We start from the raw sequence: 20275 nt of genomic DNA, 5'->3' as shown, positions 1-20275 counted from the left end.
CCATATGGATGCGAGCAGGGGTGGCCCCAGCCCTTTGCTTGGGATTGCTTAAGCACTCGCACATTGAGGAGGTTGCAGGCATAAGGCAGCACTAAACTGACATTTAGTCTGGGGCACCAATTGGAAAGGGGGCCTTCAGCAAGATCTTGTAAACGTTCTCATCTTGTAGAGCAGACCATCTACCAGCAAACACTCATTAATGTTACAACAGAAGGAAACATACACTGGCAGAGGACACAAGCCTGCCCACACACAATCAATATATCCCTATGACGTAGACAAACACTTTATTGCTCAGCCCAGCCTTTAGATGGTTCACAACTCTAAGGACTAGCATCTATTTGTTAAACTAAATATCCTCTGAATTGGGATGAAAGATGCATCTAATGGGCCAAAGTAATGCCTAATAGCTATTAAGCCTCCTAGGCTCAGAGGAGGGGGAGGATCGACAGCCCAAGGGTAAATGACCCCAATCGCAACCAGCTTTCAAAACTGTCATCCTGCCCCCCAGGATACCTCGCATTTGTTTTTGAAAAAAGAAATAGATTTTCTACGCAGTTTTCTCATGTTTTGGGCTCGGTGCAAAAGGTTTTTGTTTTATTTTGTCTTATTGTGTTGGCTTTTTTGGAAAAAGTTTTCTTATTGTATAGGTACATTGTGGACTCTTATGTCCCAAATGAGGGCAGCCGACACAGAGCAGGACGCAATAACGCCGCGCACAACGAATAATTAGGGCCCCTCAAGAGCCCAGCTGTAATCACAGGACCAATCGCAGTATACCACTAAGGACCCCATAGGGGGCTTTGGACCATACTACATAGCCTTGAAAAGGACCCACGGGTCGACCTCACCTCTGATACCGTTGTGGGTGCCACTAGGTCAGTTATGGTGCGTACCTTGTCTGGGCCTGGCTTCGTTCCCTCGTCTGAAAAGGCGTGTCCATAGAATCGCAGCTTCTTTTTCTTTATGTTGCATTTGTCAAAATTTAGAGTGAGGCCTGGCGTTTGCAATGCTTCACATACCATAAGTGCCTGATAGTGTTCATTCTGTGAGGTTTTGTATACGAAAATGTCATCGCTGTCATTAAAATCGGTCTTTATCGATAACAGTACTTACCTGATGGCTTCCTGAAACATCTCTGCTGCCGAAGAGATGCCGAAATTAAGGCATATATATCTAAAAAGGCCACTATGTGTCGCATATGTGATGATCACATGGGATGAGGGATGCAGTCCCAGCTGGTGATATCCTTGAGATAGATCAAGCTTGTAAACTGTTGTGGCTCTGTTAAGCTGCACGATCATATCTCTATTTTTGGTCTGCGGCGGCGTTCTCCTTGGATGGCTGTGTTGGCTACGCTCATGTCGAAGCATATCCTGATGCGCCTTCCTTCCTTGGGAACCACCACTAGGGGTGAAATCCATGGTGTGGGCCCTACCGCCTTCTTAATGATTTCATTTTGCTACAGCTGTTGAACCTCCTGAGACACTGCCTGTTGCAAATGAAACCAAACCCTCCGGGGCTGTTGGGGTACTGGGCGCACCTTTTCATCGATGTGGAGCTAGTTGACGCTCCATTTCTATTTTCCCAGTCCCTTGAAGAGGGTCGGTATTTGTTTATCGCACTTGTTCTTTAGAAATGGGTCTGTGTGATAATCTTGCCACACTGTGCGTTAGCTGTCGGGGCCCCATACCGCACCTTACCACTTCTGTATCTTGGCAGTTTATATACATGAGTCCTATTGATTTCACCGTTTTGTAACTGAGCAGGGACCACCCATCTATAGGGCTTCTTATCACGTGTATCGTGGCGTTGGCCGAGCGTCCTCGTTGTGCGAGTGTCAGTTGAAATTGACGAATGGATGTGTAGTTACTGAGGTGTGCAACCCACACGGATGGCTATTGAGCCTGGATCTTTCTCTTTTGCAGTATCTTCCTAGCACCCATTTTGAGAAATTTGTGTTCTCCCATGATGCTCACTGTTGCTCCAATGTCCATGAGGAAGCAATGTGTAGCAGGCCCCATGTCAATCATCACCCTTGGGCCTTCCTCGGCTTCCTGGTCCCCTTGCATTAGATTAAAATATTCGTCTGTGTAGTCTATATAAAACTCCTGTAGCATTTCCACATTATCTCAGTGGCTTTTAAATTCATTCTCGTATGGATCAGCATAATCCACGTACTAGTGTGGTATTTCTTTGTATGTCGCCACCTCAAATTTCAGAACCGGTTCCATCGCTCTGATCACTCTTTGTGGCATCTGCGAGTATGGCCGTGGTATCCTCCATGTTGTTTGTTGGGAAGCCCTCATTGATGGTCTCCACATGGTTGTCTGTGGTGGCCTTGCTGTCAGAAAAGGTCTGCCTTCTTGGCACACGGTGTGAAAGTGTCCTTCTCTTCCACATTTGGAGCATGCCTCACAAATTGCTGGGCATGTTCCGGTGTGCGGAAATGCGAATCCGCATCTGAAACATATCCGTTGTGGTCTAGCTGACTGCCTGTTTGTTGGTATGGATATCGAGTAGGCCCCCTCGAGGTAACTGGTCCTCCCATGAACCGGTTGACCGGCCCTCTTGGTGTCATGAGAGCAGCCACCGTTTCATCTTTCTCTGTCTTCTTTTTCTGTGTTTCAATGGCTGTGGTCTGCAGATCTACCCTCTCATGCACTCTGGCCAGCTCAATGACTGTGTCAATGGTCAGCGGCTGCTTCAGCAACTGCTTCCAGAATGTAGACGATGTACACCCTTCTATCACCCTCAGCCTAGTAGACTCATCATCAGCAAAGCTCGCAAACGGCAGTGTATTAATTTCTGTAGTCGCTGTTGGGCTGGATGATTAATTTCTTGTTCAGTGCCCCCACACGGGTGTCATACGGTGTTCTTTCTTCTTACGGTATGGTCTTTATTTTACCGTTCATCTCATTGCCCAACACATTTGTGATCATGCCAGATATGGCCAGAGACTTTTCTTACCCTGCAGCACCTATGAAATCGGTGAAATCTTGCACCCATTCTGCCCACCGGGGACCTTTGTCGAATTGGAGCTGCAATGGGAATGGTGGGGGTTTTCAAAGGAAAGTGGCCCTTGCGCTTGAACTCTGCCTTGCTTGCTGCTCAGCTGGCTGCTCGTCCATCTTGCTGCTGTTCCAGGCCTCCCGGTGATGCAAATACCTCCTGGTCCACACCTTCTGTTTACCGGTTGCCTTTATCCTTTAATGTTCTCATCTTTTCTTACCCCTCTGTGGCGGATACAGGTATGGCAATGCAGCCGGGCCTGTTGCGTCAAAGGAAACAGCTGAGCAGAGTACATCCTCAGAGTGTACGTGGACTTCCTGACCTAGGTCTCTGGATGAGGGCACGGGACGCCACACAGTGCTGGTGGCAAGCGGAGTTGCGGATCACAGCGGAACAGTAATGTTGGAACGCAGACCATCCTGACCTCGGAGTCTGGATGCCGGCATGGGACGCCACTGCAGTCAGTGTCAAGTGGAACTGCGGACTGCAGTCGCGTAGGAACTGCAGAGTGCAGTGGACGTCTCTCGCGGCGTGGGACTTATGGCTTGTCGCCAGTTGTTGCATTTGGGCCTAAAGGGTCTGCATTCAACTCCGTCTATTGACTAATGTTTTCTCCCCTTACTCCTCCTCTTCCTCTCAGGCCCTTGTGACCTAGCATGGTCACTCCGTTAAAGCTGCTTCTGCCAGCTCACAACCCCCCACATTTTCATAAGCTTGTGGATCTAGGAAGCGGCTGTATGTTGTTTTTGGTGTTGCTTTTTTTTTTTATAAGTGTGCATAAGGAAGGCGCTGTGGCTTGTGGTGATGCAGGTGACCAGGACACATCTTCATCTATTTAGTTAATTAGATGAACATGAGAGCTGCATCGATTAAGACACAGCCTCAGAAGTCCACGGATAGAGAGAATACAGGCGGAAAAGGAGAGAACAATATTTGGGGACAGGCGGGGATGAAGCGAGACAGAGAGAAAGAAGTAAAACGCGTGAGAGACTGGTTCCTGTACTTTAGATCTGGGCTGTATATTTAAATGGGTCTTCATCTTAATATGTGTTCAACATATCACTTCCATAAAGAATGAGGGGATTGACTCTGGTCTAACCTCATAGACAGACAAGATAGCACATGCAATGTGATGGAGGACGCTATTTGTATAAGTATACAGATGTTGCAACCAGTGGACCGCGTGGCCTAATGGATAAGGCGTCTGACTTCGAATCAGAAGATTGAGGGTTCGAGTCCCTTCGTGGTCGGGGACGTTTTGTACATTTAAATTATCTTTGCTTTTATAGGAAAAGTTGATGATGTCCGCATCTGGAAATCCAGATGTCATATTTTGGAAACTAAAGCCGGCTACAGAGAAGACCATGAGATGCTCCTCAACACCATTGGTGTGCAAATGCTTAGGAAATACTGTCAGCCCATTGTATGGCTTCAGGTCGGAAGAGGGTTGTGTGTGCTGGCACGCATTGGGGGAGATTCATCCAATTTGCACTGCTCTAGTGCAGGAGCAGGGAAGGTATTTGTCTGGTTGTAGTGACAGTGAAATTACACAATATGGCTGCATGTTTGCAGTGCTGAAACGTTAACATCCGCACCGTTGGAAGCACCCAAAACACGAACACAAACATTGCGGCGTTAGGCCTGGAGCTAAGAGATGCACATGAAGGGTTTTGTAGCGCCCTAATTCCAACACATCTTTTGTCATTACGCTGGTGCTTAGCATAAACCTTGTCATTACAACAGTTTTGCTCATTGTAGCCCCAGCACAATGACAACATGCTGCTTGTTTTACCACCGGTGTAATAACAACATGTGCACGAGTGTTCAAGCTGGTAATGTTACCTTAGCAAATGTGGTAATTGTGTCTTCACTAAGGTTTCCGGAAATGCTTTCAAGGCATCAGTGCAGCGACCAGTATGCATCTGGATGTTGAACTGGCTCTACAAAAAGCAATTCATGCCCAGTTAAAAATAGCTCTAAATGCCGACTTTTCACAGCATCAGTATACTCCTACTTTGCATCATCCTGACATACTTCCAATTTGCAAATTGCATGTCATGTCATAATAAAGCAGGATGTGGTGGTCAGCCATATTTTCTGCCACCAAGCGCTCCAACAGAACCAGCACATCATGTTACAGGTATCCCGACAAAATATAGCCATCAAAAATAGTCTGTGAAAATGTCGTGGTGAAAATACCTCTGCAGTGAAAACGATGCCAAGCAAAAAGTAGTCAAAAACGCAGCTGAAAAGTAGCCAAAATTGGTAGTGTTGCTACAGTAATTGTTAGGTAAAAGAGTATTTAGTGGGCTTGTTATTGCCTGGTTTAGGGTTAGGGGAAGGATAGGGGTTAGGGTTAGAGTAAATATGTTCAGGTTTGGTTAGTGGTTAGACGAGATTCTGTGTCAGCTGAAGGGTTTGGGTATTGGTTTGGGGAAGTGTTAAAGAAATGGATACAGAGGATGGAAAGGGCTGGTGGTGTTGGCGTAGGATAGCAGTTAGGTTAAACCTAGTGGTTAGGGTAAAGTAATCATTAGGGTAAGTGTTAGAGTTGCAATTAAGGTAAGGTTAGTATTACAGGAAGGGTTTGGGTCAGGGCTAGGGCTGTGTAATTTGTGGCGACCTGGTGATTGTATTGGAGACAGGTTCACTGTTGATTTGCTCTTTATTTTGCATTCGCTAATATGCAAATAAAGTGCATTCGTGTGCTGAAGGGTTCCTGTTCTGTGAGAATTTAGGGTAGGATAAGTGGTGTAATTCGAGTTAGGGGACGGTTTAGGAATGGAGTTCATATTTAGGGTTGCAGCCTTGTGCTTTTGTGTATTTAAAAATAGGTGTTTTGGTGACCTTATTTACTGGCAACATTTTCAGACCTGGCATAGTTTTTATTGAATGACTAACTTTATTAAAATGACTTTTTGCTGACTACATTTACCTGCAGACATTTTCACATAGAACCATGTTAGATATTACAAGAAGGCTGGAGATAAGTCTATAAGAGGCCAGTATGGCGGGGTCCAGTGTTGGTTTCTTTATAAGCATGAAGGTAACGCCTGCCGTGTTCATATGGGGGACAAACCAGCGGAAAAGATGGGGTTGATCAGATGAGCCTCTTAAAGGCATTGAAGGAAAAGCTGTTCCAGGGCCACAGCTGAGCCAGTGGATTTGAGCTTATTGATCAGTTCAAGGACAGCGGCAGCATCCACCCATTGTGAGGGGAAGCAAAGCACCTTTTCTCGTCCTGGGCACAGGCAAGGCAGCTGGCAGGGATCTATGTCCATTGCAGGAACATACAGATTCCGTGTTTTAGTAATGATTTGCCGGAAAGTGAAAAATAAATCAAGACTTTCAAAGAGAAATGCAGATGGGAGATATAAGGGAAACATGATTTATGTTAAGATGGTTTCTAGAGATGCTGCCAAAACAACATATTACATATTATAACCATACTATATAGGCACATATGTTTTCATGCACATCACGTGCAAAACCAAGACACACGCGGTAACGAGCGGGAAAACTCAGCAAATGGTTCTTACTTCTTGAACCAGTTGTCCGTTTTCCTTTTCAGTGAATTAAACGTGTAATAACATTCCATTGGTGTCAATCTGAAAAACATGTAAAAGCAACAACAACATACATGGATATGAAAGAAAGACTGAGAAGACATATAGTCCTTGAAGTGGCGAGTCTCAAGGTCTGCTGGTTCACATTAAATAAGAGGAGGAAATAGGTTATGTGGGAGTTTGATACATAACCAGCTCAATGTGATTGAACTGTTTTAGGGGTACAAAGAGAGTACATCTAAAAAAAAAGAGGTATTAGATAGAGGGTCCCCTGTCAGTTCCAGGCGATAAAACATGCACCGAAAAAAGGGATTCTGCGGTCATGGGAGAGTCATCAACTTACATTTAGGACAGTAAGCAAGGACGTAGATTTAGGACAGTAAGCAAGATTAATGAGCACAGAATGTTAGATGCTATGCAACTGTTTCCCGAATACTTTGCTGACCTGCTGCTCAGAGAGAACACTAAGAGATGAAAGGCAGAGAAATTGAAGTTCTGTTGCAGAAACCTGGGAACGCCTTCTCTGTTTAAATAAAGACTATGAAAGTACCATGTGTACCGTCTCCAAACACACAAGTCACTTCTGCCACCATTTGCAAGTAAAAATAGCAAGACACGTCCTGTTAACATTAAGTCGACATAACATTTTTATGTTAAATGTTTTTTTTCCAAAAAACTAGGTCCCACCGAGATTTGAACTCGGATCGCTGGATTCAGAGTCCAGAGTGCTAACCATTACACCATGGAACCACGTGAACAGTACTTTCCAGTCCCTCAATATACTCTGTTCAAGAAGGAGAAGTACATGCAGTAGCATATTTTTGTTATCTACTGTAATTCTAGTTTAAGATTTCACCTTTTTGCAGAAAAGCATAGCCAAGCGTCCAATCAGTGAAATTTCATGAGCAAATCTGGAAAATCCAGAATGACTCCTTTCATGATTGAGATTTTATTATTTAGAAGAGAAAACATGGATATTGTACGGGAATACAGGTATCTCACTAACACAATCACTCAACGTCCCACTTGCAGGGGCAGGAGGGCAGGGACCCTTACTAGCAGCGCTTCTGGTAGCCATGCACAACTCGCCATTCTCTTATCTACGCTGTTGGCGCTAACCTATTCCTAATTAGCGTATAATAAAGAGATTGGGTTTGCATGGGTTGGACTAAATAGGAGGACTAATATAAAAGAAGCTGTTTTCAAGGACTCAGTAGCGCCACCTGCAGACTGTATAGTATAACACTGAACCCTATAACAAAAACAGGACAAATATAGACAACTCTGGGTTTGTAACTGGCAACAAATGCAGGAATAATAAACTTAGAAATTCGTGGGTAGTCGAAACAATATTTTCAATGGAAAGAAAAAAACCTGAACTAAAGTGCAAAACAATTAAACTGCTGCATTTGAAAGGAAGATCAGCTATTGATCAACGTATAAGGCAAGAAAATAAGCCAGTTTAGGTAAATGGTATAAACAATCGCGTTCCCCTACGGATACGAATGGAGGAATACATATTTAAGCCTTTCGTGCTGGGGTGGGAAGGTGAGCGTATGTCACTGCTAGTTCACTATAAATCCCACAATGCACTTAAAGAGGTATTACCCAAATTGTTCCGAAAATATTGATCGCATGGTAGAGTTGACCCAATTCGGTCACTACCATTAGTTCGAATTTTTTCCAACAATTTGGGTGCCAAAATACCGGAACATGAGGAGCAGGGTTTGGAGGTGTCCCCTGCTCCCCATGTTAGGTATCTGTAGCCTCAGGGATTGCGGGGGTGTCCCCTGCATACTTAACAATGGAGGAGGTGGACAAAAATGGGCTGGGCCCCCGTTGTCAATGAACAGACAAAACGGGGGCCCGAGCAGTTTTACTGCGGGGGCAGATGACCCAGATCCCATAAATCAAGGTTATGGTATGTTACTGGGTTTTATACCCGATCCAGCGCCATTTGCATGGTCTCCAGGGGCTCCGCAGGATCTTAGAGAGAGGGATGGGTTACATTAGTGAGGAGAAGAGGGAAATGCAAGATGGCTTTGCTTTTGTGTTGACGCATGCACACTGGAAGTATCCTGCACTCTATGTGTGGATCGGTTGCCAGGTGTTCTGTGCCAAAAGCATGAAGGTGTTTTTGCATGAAGGGGTGCTTTATATGCCTGTGGTGCCAAGGGATGTTCTGCCATGGGTTGTGGTATGTAACTTGGTTGCAGAGGTGCAGTGTTCTGATGTTTGATATTGGTTGGGAGGGGTGTTCAAATGACATGCATGGGCGGCTTTGCTGGTGTGCCTGTTTTGTATGAAAAGTAGAATTTGAGCATGTAGTGCAGAGAGCAGTCAAAGTCCATGGTCCAGGTTGGTGAGGACCGCACAAAATCTTGAATCCACATTTAGCAGAACAGCACATGGCAGAGCAAGGCTGAAAAAGACATGAAGGGCTAAAGAAAGCATTAGACGTCTCTCGTTTCATGCCTTGGTTGTGGTTTACCTTATTTTTGTACTTTTTGTAATACGTGCAACGCCTTGGATGAAGGTACTATATTGATGTTTAATAAATAAATTATACCAGCACATGAAAAATGCCAAACAAGGCAAAAGAAATGTGAGTCCTTCCTGTGCTCCTACCACTGGCGTCTGCAGAGAGCTTCCATTTCACTTTCTCACTTTGCTACTGTCAAACCGTGTCTCTCCCTCTCTTTTGCTCTCCCTCTCAAATAGATACATTGTATCCCATGTGCAACAGGGATCTTGGAATTGGGAGATGAAGGGAAGGAGTAAGGGAGACACTCCACGCATTGCCATAAAAGAAGTGCTATGGGTTATGGGAGACACAAACCTCGGGTTCAATTAAAGTTCGGCGTGAAATATGAATGCCCTGGGCAAACATTTCACTTTCCTGACTAAGTTGGTTGGCAGGCTGTGAGCCAATTTAGCTCTCAGCCTAACTTGCTCAGGGGCTGTGCTCAGTGGCCTCTTCTGACACTTTGTCATAGCAACGCTTGCCTTTCTCAGGCAATCAGAGGAGGGGTGGCTGTGATGGAAGAGTAGCATAGAAAGTATATGAAAGGAATCTTAACCAGCCCAGGTGGCCCAAAGGACTGGACACTTGCTTCTTAGCCAAGAGATTGTTGTTTTGGTTGCCATCCTTTATAAAGTGCTGCATTTTGATAAATGATCCAGCACTTCTTCTCAAAGAGTTGTAAGTGCTGTGAAGTGCACCCATATGGATGCGAGCAGGGGTGGCCCCAGCCCTTTGCTTGGGATTGCTTAAGCACTCGCACATTGAGGAGGTTGCAGGCATAAGGCAGCACTAAACTGACATTTAGTCTGGGGCACCAATTGGAAAGGGGGCCTTCAGCAAGATCTTGTAAACGTTCTCATCTTGTAGAGCAGACCATCTACCAGCAAACACTCATTAATGTTACAACAGAAGGAAACATACACTGGCAGAGGACACAAGCCTGCCCACACACAATCAATATATCCCTATGACGTAGACAAACACTTTATTGCTCAGCCCAGCCTTTAGATGGTTCACAACTCTAAGGACTAGCATCTATTTGTTAAACTAAATATCCTCTGAATTGGGATGAAAGATGCATCTAATGGGCCAAAGTAATGCCTAATAGCTATTAAGCCTCCTACGCTCAGAGGAGGGGGAGGATCGACAGCCCAAGGGTAAATGACCCCAATCGCAACCAGCTTTCAAAACTGTCATCCTGCCCCCCAGGATACCTCGCATTTGTTTTTGAAAAAAGAAATAGATTTTCTACGCAGTTTTCTCATGTTTTGGGCTCGGTGCAAAAGGTTTTTGTTTTATTTTGTCTTATTGTGTTGACTTTTTTGGAAAAAGTTTTCTTATTGTATAGGTACATTGTGGACTCTTATGTCCCAAATGAGGGCAGCCGACACAGAGCAGGACGCAATAACGCCGCGCACAACGAATAATTAGGGCCCCTCAAGAGCCCAGCTGTAATCACAGGACCAATCGCAGTATACCACTAAGGACCCCATAGGGGGCTTTGGACCATACTACATAGCCTTGAAAAGGACCCACGGGTCGACCTCACCTCTGATACCGTTGTGGGTGCCACTAGGTCAGTTATGGTGCGTACCTTGTCTGGGCCTGGCTTCGTTCCCTCGTCTGAAAAGGCGTGTCCATAGAATCGCAGCTTCTTTTTCTTTATGTTGCATTTGTCAAAATTTAGAGTGAGGCCTGGCGTTTGCAATGCTTCACATACCATAAGTGCCTGATCGTGTTCATTCTGTGAGGTTTTGTATACCAAAATGTCATCGCTGTAATTAAAATCGGTCTTTATCGATAACAGTACTTACCTGATGGCTTCCTGAAACATCTCTGCTGCCGAAGAGATGCCGAAATTAAGGCATATATATCTAAAAAGGCCACTATGTGTCGCATATGTGATGATCACATGGGATGAGGGATGCAGTCCCAGCTGGTGATATCCTTGAGATAGATCAAGCTTGTAAACTGTTGTGGCTCTGTTAAGCTGCACGATCATATCTCTATTTTTGGTCTGCGGCGGCGTTCTCCTTGGATGGCTGTGTTGGCTACGCTCATGTCGAAGCATATCCTGATGCGCCTTCCTTCCTTGGGAACCACCACTAGGGGTGAAATCCATGGTGTGGGCCCTACCGCCTTCTTAATGATTTCATTTTCCTACAGCTGTTGAACCTCCTGAGACACTGCCTGTTGCAAATGAAACCAAACCCTCCGGGGCTGTTGGGGTACTGGGCGCACCTTTTCATCGATATGGAGCTAGTTGACGCTCCATTTCTATTTTCCCAGTCCCTTGAAGAGGGTCGGTATTTGTTTATCGCACTTGTTCTTTAGAAATGGGTCTGTGTGATAATCTTGCCACACTGTGCGTTAGCTGTCGGGGCCCCATACCGCACCTTACCACTTCTGTATCTTGGCAGTTTATATACATGAGTCCTATTGATTTCACCGTTTTGTAACTGAGCAGGGACCACCCATCTATAGGGCTTCTTATCACGTGTATCGTGGCGTTGGCCGAGCGTCCTCGTTGTGCGAGTGTCAGTTGAAATTGACGAATGGATGTGTAGTTACTGAGGTGTGCAACCCACACGGATGGCTATTGAGCCTGGATCTTTCTCTTTTGCAGTATCTTCCTAGCACCCATTTTGAGAAATTTGTGTTCTCCCATGATGCTCACTGTTGCTCCAATGTCCATGAGGAAGCAATGTGTAGCAGGCCCCATGTCAATCATCACCCTTGGGCCTTCCTCGGCTTCCTGGTCCCCTTGCATTAGATTAAAATATTCGTCTGTGTAGTCTATATAAAACTCCTGTAGCATTTCCACATTATCTCAGTGGCTTTTAAATTCATTCTCGTATGGATCAGCATAATCCACGTACTAGTGTGGTATTTCTTTGTATGGCGCCACCTCAAATTTCAGAACCGGTTCCATCGCTCTGATCACTCTTTGTGGCATCTGCGAGTATGGCCGTGGTATCCTCCATGTTGTTTGTTGGGAAGCCCTCATTGATGGTCTCCACATGGTTGTCTGTGGTGGCCTTGCTGTCAGAAAAGGTCTGCCTTCTTGGCACACGGTGTGAAAGTGTCCTTCTCTTCCACATTTGGAGCATGCCTCACAAATTGCTGGGCATGTTCCGGTGTGCGGAAATGCGAATCCGCATCTGAAACATATCCGTTGTGGTCTAGCTGACTGCCTGTTTGTTGGTATGGATATCGAGTAGGCCCCCTCGAGGTAACTGGTCCTCCCATGAACCGGTTGACCGGCCCTCTTGGTGTCATGAGAGCAGCCACCGTTTCATCTTTCTCTGTCTTCTTTTTCTGTGTTTCAATGGCTGTGGTCTGCAGATCTACCCTCTCATGCACTCTGGCCAGCTCAATGACTGTGTCAATGGTCAGCGGCTGCTTCAGCAACTGCTTCCAGAATGTAGACGATGTACACCCTTCTATCACCCTCAGCCTAGTAGACTCATCATCAGCAAAGCTCGCAAACGGCAGTGTATTAATTTCTGTAGTCGCTGTTGGGCTGGATGATTAATTTCTTGTTCAGTGCCCCCACACGGGTGTCATACGGTGTTCTTTCTTCTTACGGTATGGTCTTTATTTTACCGTTCATCTCATTGCCCAACACATTTGTGATCATGCCAGATATGGCCAGAGACTTTTCTTACCCTGCAGCACCTATGAAATCGGTGAAATTTTGCACCCATTCTGCCCACCGGGGACCTTTGTCGAATTGGAGCTGCAATGGGAATGGTGGGGGTTTTCAAAGGAAAGTGGCCCTTGCGCTTGAACTCTGCCTTGCTTGCTGCTCAGCTGGCTGCTCGTCCATCTTGCTGCTGTTCCAGGCCTCCCGGTGATGCAAATACCTCCTGGTCCACACCTTCTGTTTACCGGTTGCCTTTATCCTTTAATGTTCTCATCTTTTCTTACCCCTCTGTGGCGGATACAGGTATGCAATGCAGCCGGGCCTGTTGCGTCAAAGGAAACAGCTGAGCAGAGTACATCCTCAGAGTGTACGTGGACTTCCTGACCTAGGTCTCTGGATGAGGGCACGGGACGCCACACAGTGCTGGTGGCAAGCGGAGTTGCGGATCACAGCGGAACAGTAATGTTGGAACGCAGACCATCCTGACCTCGGAGTCTGGATGCCGGCATGGGACGCCACTGCAGTCAGTGTCAAGTGGAACTGCGTACCGCAGTCGCGTAGGAACTGCAGAGTGCAGTGGACGTCGTCTCGCGGCGTGGGACTTATGGCTTGTCGCCAGTTGTTGCATTTGGGCCTAAAGGGTCTGCATTCAACTCCGTCTATTGACTAATGTTTTCTCCCCTTACTCCTCCTCTTCCTCTCAGGCCCTTGTGACCTAGCATGGTCACTCCGTTAAAGCTGCTTCTGCCAGCTCACAACCCCCCACATTTTCAGAAGCTTGTGGATCTAGGAAGCGGCTGTATGTTGTTTTTGGTGTTGCTTTTGTGCATAAAGAAGGCGCTGTGGCTTGTGGTGATGCAGGTGACCAGGACACATCTTCATCTGTTTAGTTAATTAGATGAACATGAGAGCTGCATCGATTAAGACACAGCCTCAGAAGTCCACGGATAGAGAGAATACAGGCGGAAAAGGAGAGAACAATATTTGGGGACAGGCGGGGATGAAGCGAGACAGAGAGAAAGAAGTAAAACGCGTGAGAGACTGGTTCCTGTACTTTAGATCTGGGCTGTATATTTAAATGGGTCTTCATCTTTATATGTGTTCAACATATCACTTCCATAAAGAATGGGGGGATTGACTTTGGTCTAACCTCATAGACAGACAAGATAGCACAGATGTTGCAACCAGTCGACCGCGTGGCCTAATGGATAAGGCGTCTGACTTCGAATCAGAAGATTGAGGGTTCGAGTCCCTTCGTGGTCGGGGACGTTTTGTACATTTAAATTATCTTTGCTTTTATAGGAAAAGTTGATGATGTCCGCATCTGGAAATCCAGATGTCATATTTTGGAAACTAAAGCCGGCTACAGAGAAGACCATGAGATGCTCCTCAACACCATTCTGTGCAAATGCTTAGGAAATACTGTCAGCCCATTGTATGGCTTCAGGTCGGAAGAGGGTTGTGTGTGCTGGCACGCATTGGGGGAGATTCATCCAATTTGCACTGCTCTAGTGCAGGAGCAGGGAAGGTATTTGTCTGGTTGTAGTGACAGTGAAATTACACAATATGGCTGCATGTTTGCAGTGCTGAAACGTTAACATCCGCACCGTTGGAAGCACCCAAAACACGAACACAAACATTGCGGCGTTAGGCCTGGCGCTAAGAGATGCACATGAAGGGTTTTGTAGCGCCCTAATTCCAACACATCTTTTGTCATTACGCTGGTGCTTAGCATAAACCTTGTCATTACAACAGTTTTGCTCATTGTAGCCCCAGCACAATGACAACATGCTGCTTGTTTTACCACCGGTGTAATAACAACATGTGCACGAGTGTTCAAGCTGGTAATGTTACCTTAGCAAATGTGGTAATTGTGTCTTCACTAAGGTTTCCGGAAATGCTTTCAAGGCATCAGTGCAGCGACCAGTATGCATCTGGATGTTGAACTGGCTCTACAAAAAGCAATTCATGCCCAGTTAAAAATAGCTCTAAATGCCGCCTTTTCACAGCATCAGTATACTCCTACTTTGCATCATCCTGACATACATCCAATTTGCAAATTGCATGTCATGTCATAATAAAGCAGGATGTGGTGGTCAGCCATATTTTCTGCCACCAAGCGCTCCAACAGAACCAGCACATCATGTTACAGGTATCCCGACAAAATATAACCATCAAAAATAGTCTGTGAAAATGTCGTGGTGAAAATACCTCTGCAGTGAAAACGATGCCAAGCAAAAAGTAGTCAAAAACGCAGCTGAAAAGTAGCCAACATTGGTAGTGTTGCTACAGTAATTGTTAGGTAAAAGAGTATTTAGTGGGCTTGTTATTGCCTGGTTTAGGGTTAGGGGAAGGATAGGGGTTAGGGTTAGAGTAAATATGTTCAGGTTTGGTTAGTGGTTAGACGAGATTCTGTGTCAGCTGAAGGGTTTGGGTATTGGTTTGGGGAAGTGTTAAAGAAATGGATACAGAGGATGGAAAGGGCTGGTGGTGTTGGCGTAGGATAGCAGTTAGGTTAAACCTAGTGGTTAGGGTAAAGTAATCATTAGGGTAAGTATTAGAGTTGCAATTAAGGTAAGGTTAGTATTACAGGAAGGGTTTGGGTCAGGGCTAGGGCTGTGTAATTTGTGGCGACCTGGTGATTGTATTGGAGACAGGTTCACTGTTGATTTGCTCTTTATTTTGCATTCGCTAATATGCAAATAAAGTGCATTCGTGTGCTGAAGGGTTCCTGTTCTGTGAGAATTTAGGGTAGGATAAGTGGTGTAATTCGAGTTAGGGGACGGTTTAGGAATGGAGTTCATATTTAGGGTTGCAGCCTTGTGCTTTTGTGTATTTAAAAATAGGTGTTTTGGTGACCTTATTTACTGGCAACATTTTCAGACCTGGCATAGTTTTTATTGAATGACTAACTTTATTAAAATGACTTTTTGCTGACTACATTTACCTGCAGACATTTTCACATAGAACCATGTTAGATATTACAAGAAGGCTGGAGATAAGTCTATTAGAGGCCAGTATGGCGGGGTCCAGTGTTGGTTTCTTTATAAGCATGAAGGTAACGCCTGCCGTGTTCATATGGGGGACAAACCAGCGGAAAAGATGGGGTTGATCAGATGAGCCTCTTAAAGGCATTGAAGGAAAAGCTGTTCCAGGGCCACAGCTGAGCCAGTGGATTTGAGCTTATTGATCAGTTCAAGGACAGCGGCAGCATCCACCCATTGTGAGGGGAAGCAAAGCACCTTTTCTCGTCCTGGGCACAGGCAAGGCAGCTGGCAGGGATCTATGTCCATTGCAGGAACATACAGATTCCATGTTTTAGTAATGATTTGCCGGAAAGTGAAAAATAAATCAAGACTTTCAAAGAGAAATGCAGATGGGAGATATAAGGGAAACATGATTTATGTTAAGATGGTTTCTAGAGATGCTGCCAAAACAACATATTACATTTTATAACCATACTATATAGGCACATATGTTTTCATGCACATCACGTGCAAAACCAAGACACACGCGGTAACGAGCGGGAAAACTCAGCAAATGGTTCTTACTTCTTGAACCAGTTGTCCGTTTTCCTTTTCAGTGAATTAAACGTGTAATAACATTCCATTGGTGTCAATCTGAAAAACATGTAAAAGCAACAACAACATACATGGATATGAAAGAAAGACTGAGAAGACATATAGTCCTTGAAGTGGCGAGTCTCAAGGTCTGCTGGTTCACATTAAATAAGAGGAGGAAATAGGTTATGTGGGAGTTTGATACATAACCAGCTCAATGTGATTGAACTGTTTTAGGGGTACAAAGAGAGTACATCTAAAAAAAAAGAGGTATTAGATAGAGGGTCCCCTGTCAGTTCCAGGCGATAAAACATGCACCGAAAAAAGGGATTCTGCGGTCATGGGAGAGTCATCAACTTACATTTAGGACAGTAAGCAAGGACGTAGATTTAGGACAGTAAGCAAGATTAATGAGCACAGAATGTTAGATGCTATGCAACTGTTTCCCGAATACTTTGCTGACCTGCTGCTCAGAGAGAACACTAAGAGATGAAAGGCAGAGAAATTGAAGTTCTGTTGCAGAAACCTGGGAACGCCTTCTCTGTTTAAATAAAGACTATGAAAGTACCATGTGTACCGTCTCCAAACACACAAGTCACTTCTGCCACCATTTGCAAGTAAAAATAGCAAGACACGTCCTGTTAACATTAAGTCGACATAACATTTTTATGTTAAATGTTTTTTTTCAAAAAAAACTAGGTCCCACCGAGATTTGAACTCGGATCGCTGGATTCAGAGTCCAGAGTGCTAACCATTACACCATGGAACCACGTGAACAGTACTTTCCAGTCCCTCAATATACTCTGTTCAAGAAGGAGAAGTACATGCAGTAGCATATTTTTGTTATCTACTGTAATTCTAGTTTAAGATTTCACCTTTTTGCAGAAAAGCATAGCCAAGCGTCCAATCAGTGAAATTTCATGAGCAAATCTGGAAAATCCAGAATGACTCTTTTCATGATTGAGATTTTATTATTTAGAAGAGAAAACATGGATATTGTACGGGAATACAGGTATCTCACTAACACAATCACTCAACGTCCCACTTGCAGGGGCAGGAGGGCAGGGACACTTACTAGCAGCGCTTCTGGTAGCCATGCACAACTCGCCATTCTCTTATCTACGCTGTTGGCGCTAACCTATTCCTAATTAGCGTATAATAAAGAGATTGGGTTTGCATGGGTTGGACTAAATAGGAGGACTAATATAAAAGAAGCTGTTTTCAAGGACTCAGTAGCGCCACCTGCAGACTGTATAGTATAACACTGAACCCTATAACAAAAACAGGACAAATATAGACAACTCTGGGTTTGTAACTGGCAACAAATGCAGGAATAATAAACTTAGAAATTCGTGGGTAGTCGAAACAATATTTTCAATGGAAAGAAAAAAACCTGAACTAAAGTGCAAAACAATTAAACTGCTGCATTTGAAAGGAAGATCAGCTATTGATCAACGTATAAGGCAAGAAAATAAGCCAGTTTAGGTAAATGGTATAAACAATCGCGTTCCCCTACGGATACGAATGGAGGAATACATATTTAAGCCTTTCGTGCTGGGGTGGGAAGGTGAGCGTATGTCACTGCTAGTTCACTATAAATCCCACAATGCACTTAAAGAGGTATTACCCAAATTGTTCCGAAAATATTGATCGCATGGTAGAGTTGACCCAATTCGGTCACTACCATTAGTTCGAATTTTTTCCAACAATTTGGGTGCCAAAATACCGGAACATGAGGAGCAGGGTTTGGAGGTGTCCCCTGCTCCCCATGTTAGGTATCTGTAGCCTCAGGGATTGCGGGGGTGTCCCCTGCATACTTAACAATGGAGGAGGTGGACAAAAATGGGCTGGGCCCCCGTTGTCAATGAACAGACAAAACGGGGGCCCGAGCAGTTTTACTGCGGGGGCAGATGACCCAGATCCCATAAATCAAGGTTATGGTATGTTACTGGGTTTTATACCCGATCCAGCGCCATTTGCATGGTCTCCAGGGGCTCCGCAGGATCTTAGAGAGAGGGATGGGTTACATTAGTGAGGAGGTAGAGGGAAATGCAAGATGGCTTTGCTTTTGTGTTGACGCATGCACACTGGAAGTATCCTGCACTCTATGTGTGGATCGGTTGCCAGGTGTTCTGTGCCAAAAGCATGAAGGTGTTTTTGCATGAAGGGGTGCTTTATATGCCTGTGGTGCCAAGGGATGTTCTGCCATGGGTTGTGGTATGTAACTTGGTTGCAGAGGTGCAGTGTTCTGATGTTTGATATTGGTTGGGAGGGGTGTTCAAATGACATGCATGGGCGGCTTTGCTGGTGTGCCTGTTTTGTATGAAAAGTAGAATTTGAGCATGTAGTGCAGAGAGCAGTCAAAGTCCATGGTCCAGGTTGGTGAGGACCGCACAAAATCTTGAATCCACATTTAGCAGAACAGCACATGGCAGAGCAAGGCTGAAAAAGACATGAAGGGCTAAAGAAAGCATTAGACGTCTCTCGTTTCATGCCTTGGTTGTGGTTTACCTTATTTTTGTACTTTTTGTAATACGTGCAACGCCTTGGATGAAGGTACTATATTGATGTTTAATAAATAAATTATACCAGCACATGAAAAATGCCAAACAAGGCAAAAGAAATGTGAGTCCTTCCTGTGCTCCTACCACTGGCGTCTGCAGAGAGCTTCCATTTCACTTTCTCACTTTGCTACTGTCAAACCGTGTCTCTCCCTCTCTTTTGCTCTCCCTCTCAAATAGATACATTGTATCCCATGTGCAACAGGGATCTTGGAATTGGGAGATGAAGGGAAGGAGTAAGGGAGACACTCCACGCATTGCCATAAAAGAAGTGCTATGGGTTATGGGAGACACAAACCTCGGGTTCAATTAAAGTTCGGCGTGAAATATGAATGCCCTGGGCAAACATTTCACTTTCCTGACTAAGTTGGTTGGCAGGCTGTGAGCCAATTTAGCTCTCAGCCTAACTTGCTCAGGGGCTGTGCTCAGTGGCCTCTTCTGACACTTTGTCATAGCAACGCTTGCCTTTCTCAGGCAATCAGAGGAGGGGTGGCTGTGATGGAAGAGTAGCATAGAAAGTATATGAAAGGAATCTTAACCAGCCCAGGTGGCCCAAAGGACTGGACACTTGCTTCTTAGCCAAGAGATTGTTGTTTTGGTTGCCATCCTTTATAAAGTGCTGCATTTTGATAAATGATCCAGCACTTCTTCTCAAAGAGTTGTAAGTGCTGTGAAGTGCACCCATATGGATGCGAGCAGGGGTGGCCCCAGCCCTTTGCTTGGGATTGCTTAAGCACTCGCACATTGAGGAGGTTGCAGGCATAAGGCAGCACTAAACTGACATTTAGTCTGGGGCACCAATTGGAAAGGGGGCCTTCAGCAAGATCTTGTAAACGTTCTCATCTTGTAGAGCAGACCATCTACCAGCAAACACTCATTAATGTTACAACAGAAGGAAACATACACTGGCAGAGGACACAAGCCTGCCCACACACAATCAATATATCCCTATGACGTAGACAAACACTTTATTGCTCAGCCCAGCCTTTAGATGGTTCACAACTCTAAGGACTAGCATCTATTTGTTAAACTAAATATCCTCTGAATTGGGATGAAAGATGCATCTAATGGGCCAAAGTAATGCCTAATAGCTATTAAGCCTCCTACGCTCAGAGGAGGGGGAGGATCGACAGCCCAAGGGTAAATGACCCCAATCGCAACCAGCTTTCAAAACTGTCATCCTGCCCCCCAGGATACCTCGCATTTGTTTTTGAAAAAAGAAATAGATTTTCTACGCAGTTTTCTCATGTTTTGGGCTCGGTGCAAAAGGTTTTTGTTTTATTTTGTCTTATTGTGTTGACTTTTTTGGAAAAAGTTTTCTTATTGTATAGGTACATTGTGGACTCTTATGTCCCAAATGAGGGCAGCCGACACAGAGCAGGACGCAATAACGCCGCGCACAACGA

The 20275-nt window shown here is 45.0% G+C and overlaps 4 non-coding genes across 4 annotated transcripts; 2 read left to right on the top strand and 2 right to left on the bottom strand.

Annotated features, from left to right (window-relative positions):
* Positions 1 to 4189: 4189 nt before the first annotated feature.
* TRNAR-UCG (transfer RNA arginine (anticodon UCG)) lies at positions 4190 to 4262 on the top strand. The gene has a single exon. It is a non-coding gene; the product is annotated as a tRNA-Arg (tRNA).
* Positions 4263 to 7256: 2994 nt separating this feature from the next.
* Positions 7257 to 7328, bottom strand: TRNAQ-CUG (transfer RNA glutamine (anticodon CUG)). The gene has a single exon. It is a non-coding gene; the product is annotated as a tRNA-Gln (tRNA).
* A 6610-nt stretch (positions 7329 to 13938) lies between these two features.
* TRNAR-UCG (transfer RNA arginine (anticodon UCG)) lies at positions 13939 to 14011 on the top strand. The gene has a single exon. It is a non-coding gene; the product is annotated as a tRNA-Arg (tRNA).
* Positions 14012 to 17005: 2994 nt separating this feature from the next.
* Positions 17006 to 17077, bottom strand: TRNAQ-CUG (transfer RNA glutamine (anticodon CUG)). Its single transcript has one exon. It is a non-coding gene; the product is annotated as a tRNA-Gln (tRNA).
* Positions 17078 to 20275: the final 3198 nt, after the last annotated feature.

This window comes from Ambystoma mexicanum (assembly GCF_040938575.1).
Source record: "Ambystoma mexicanum isolate Mex_15411 chromosome 12 unlocalized genomic scaffold, UKY_AmexF1_1 Mex_chr12_unloc.2, whole genome shotgun sequence".
Taxonomy (NCBI): domain Eukaryota; kingdom Metazoa; phylum Chordata; class Amphibia; order Caudata; family Ambystomatidae; genus Ambystoma; species Ambystoma mexicanum.
This window is presented reverse-complemented; position numbering and strand designations above follow the sequence as displayed.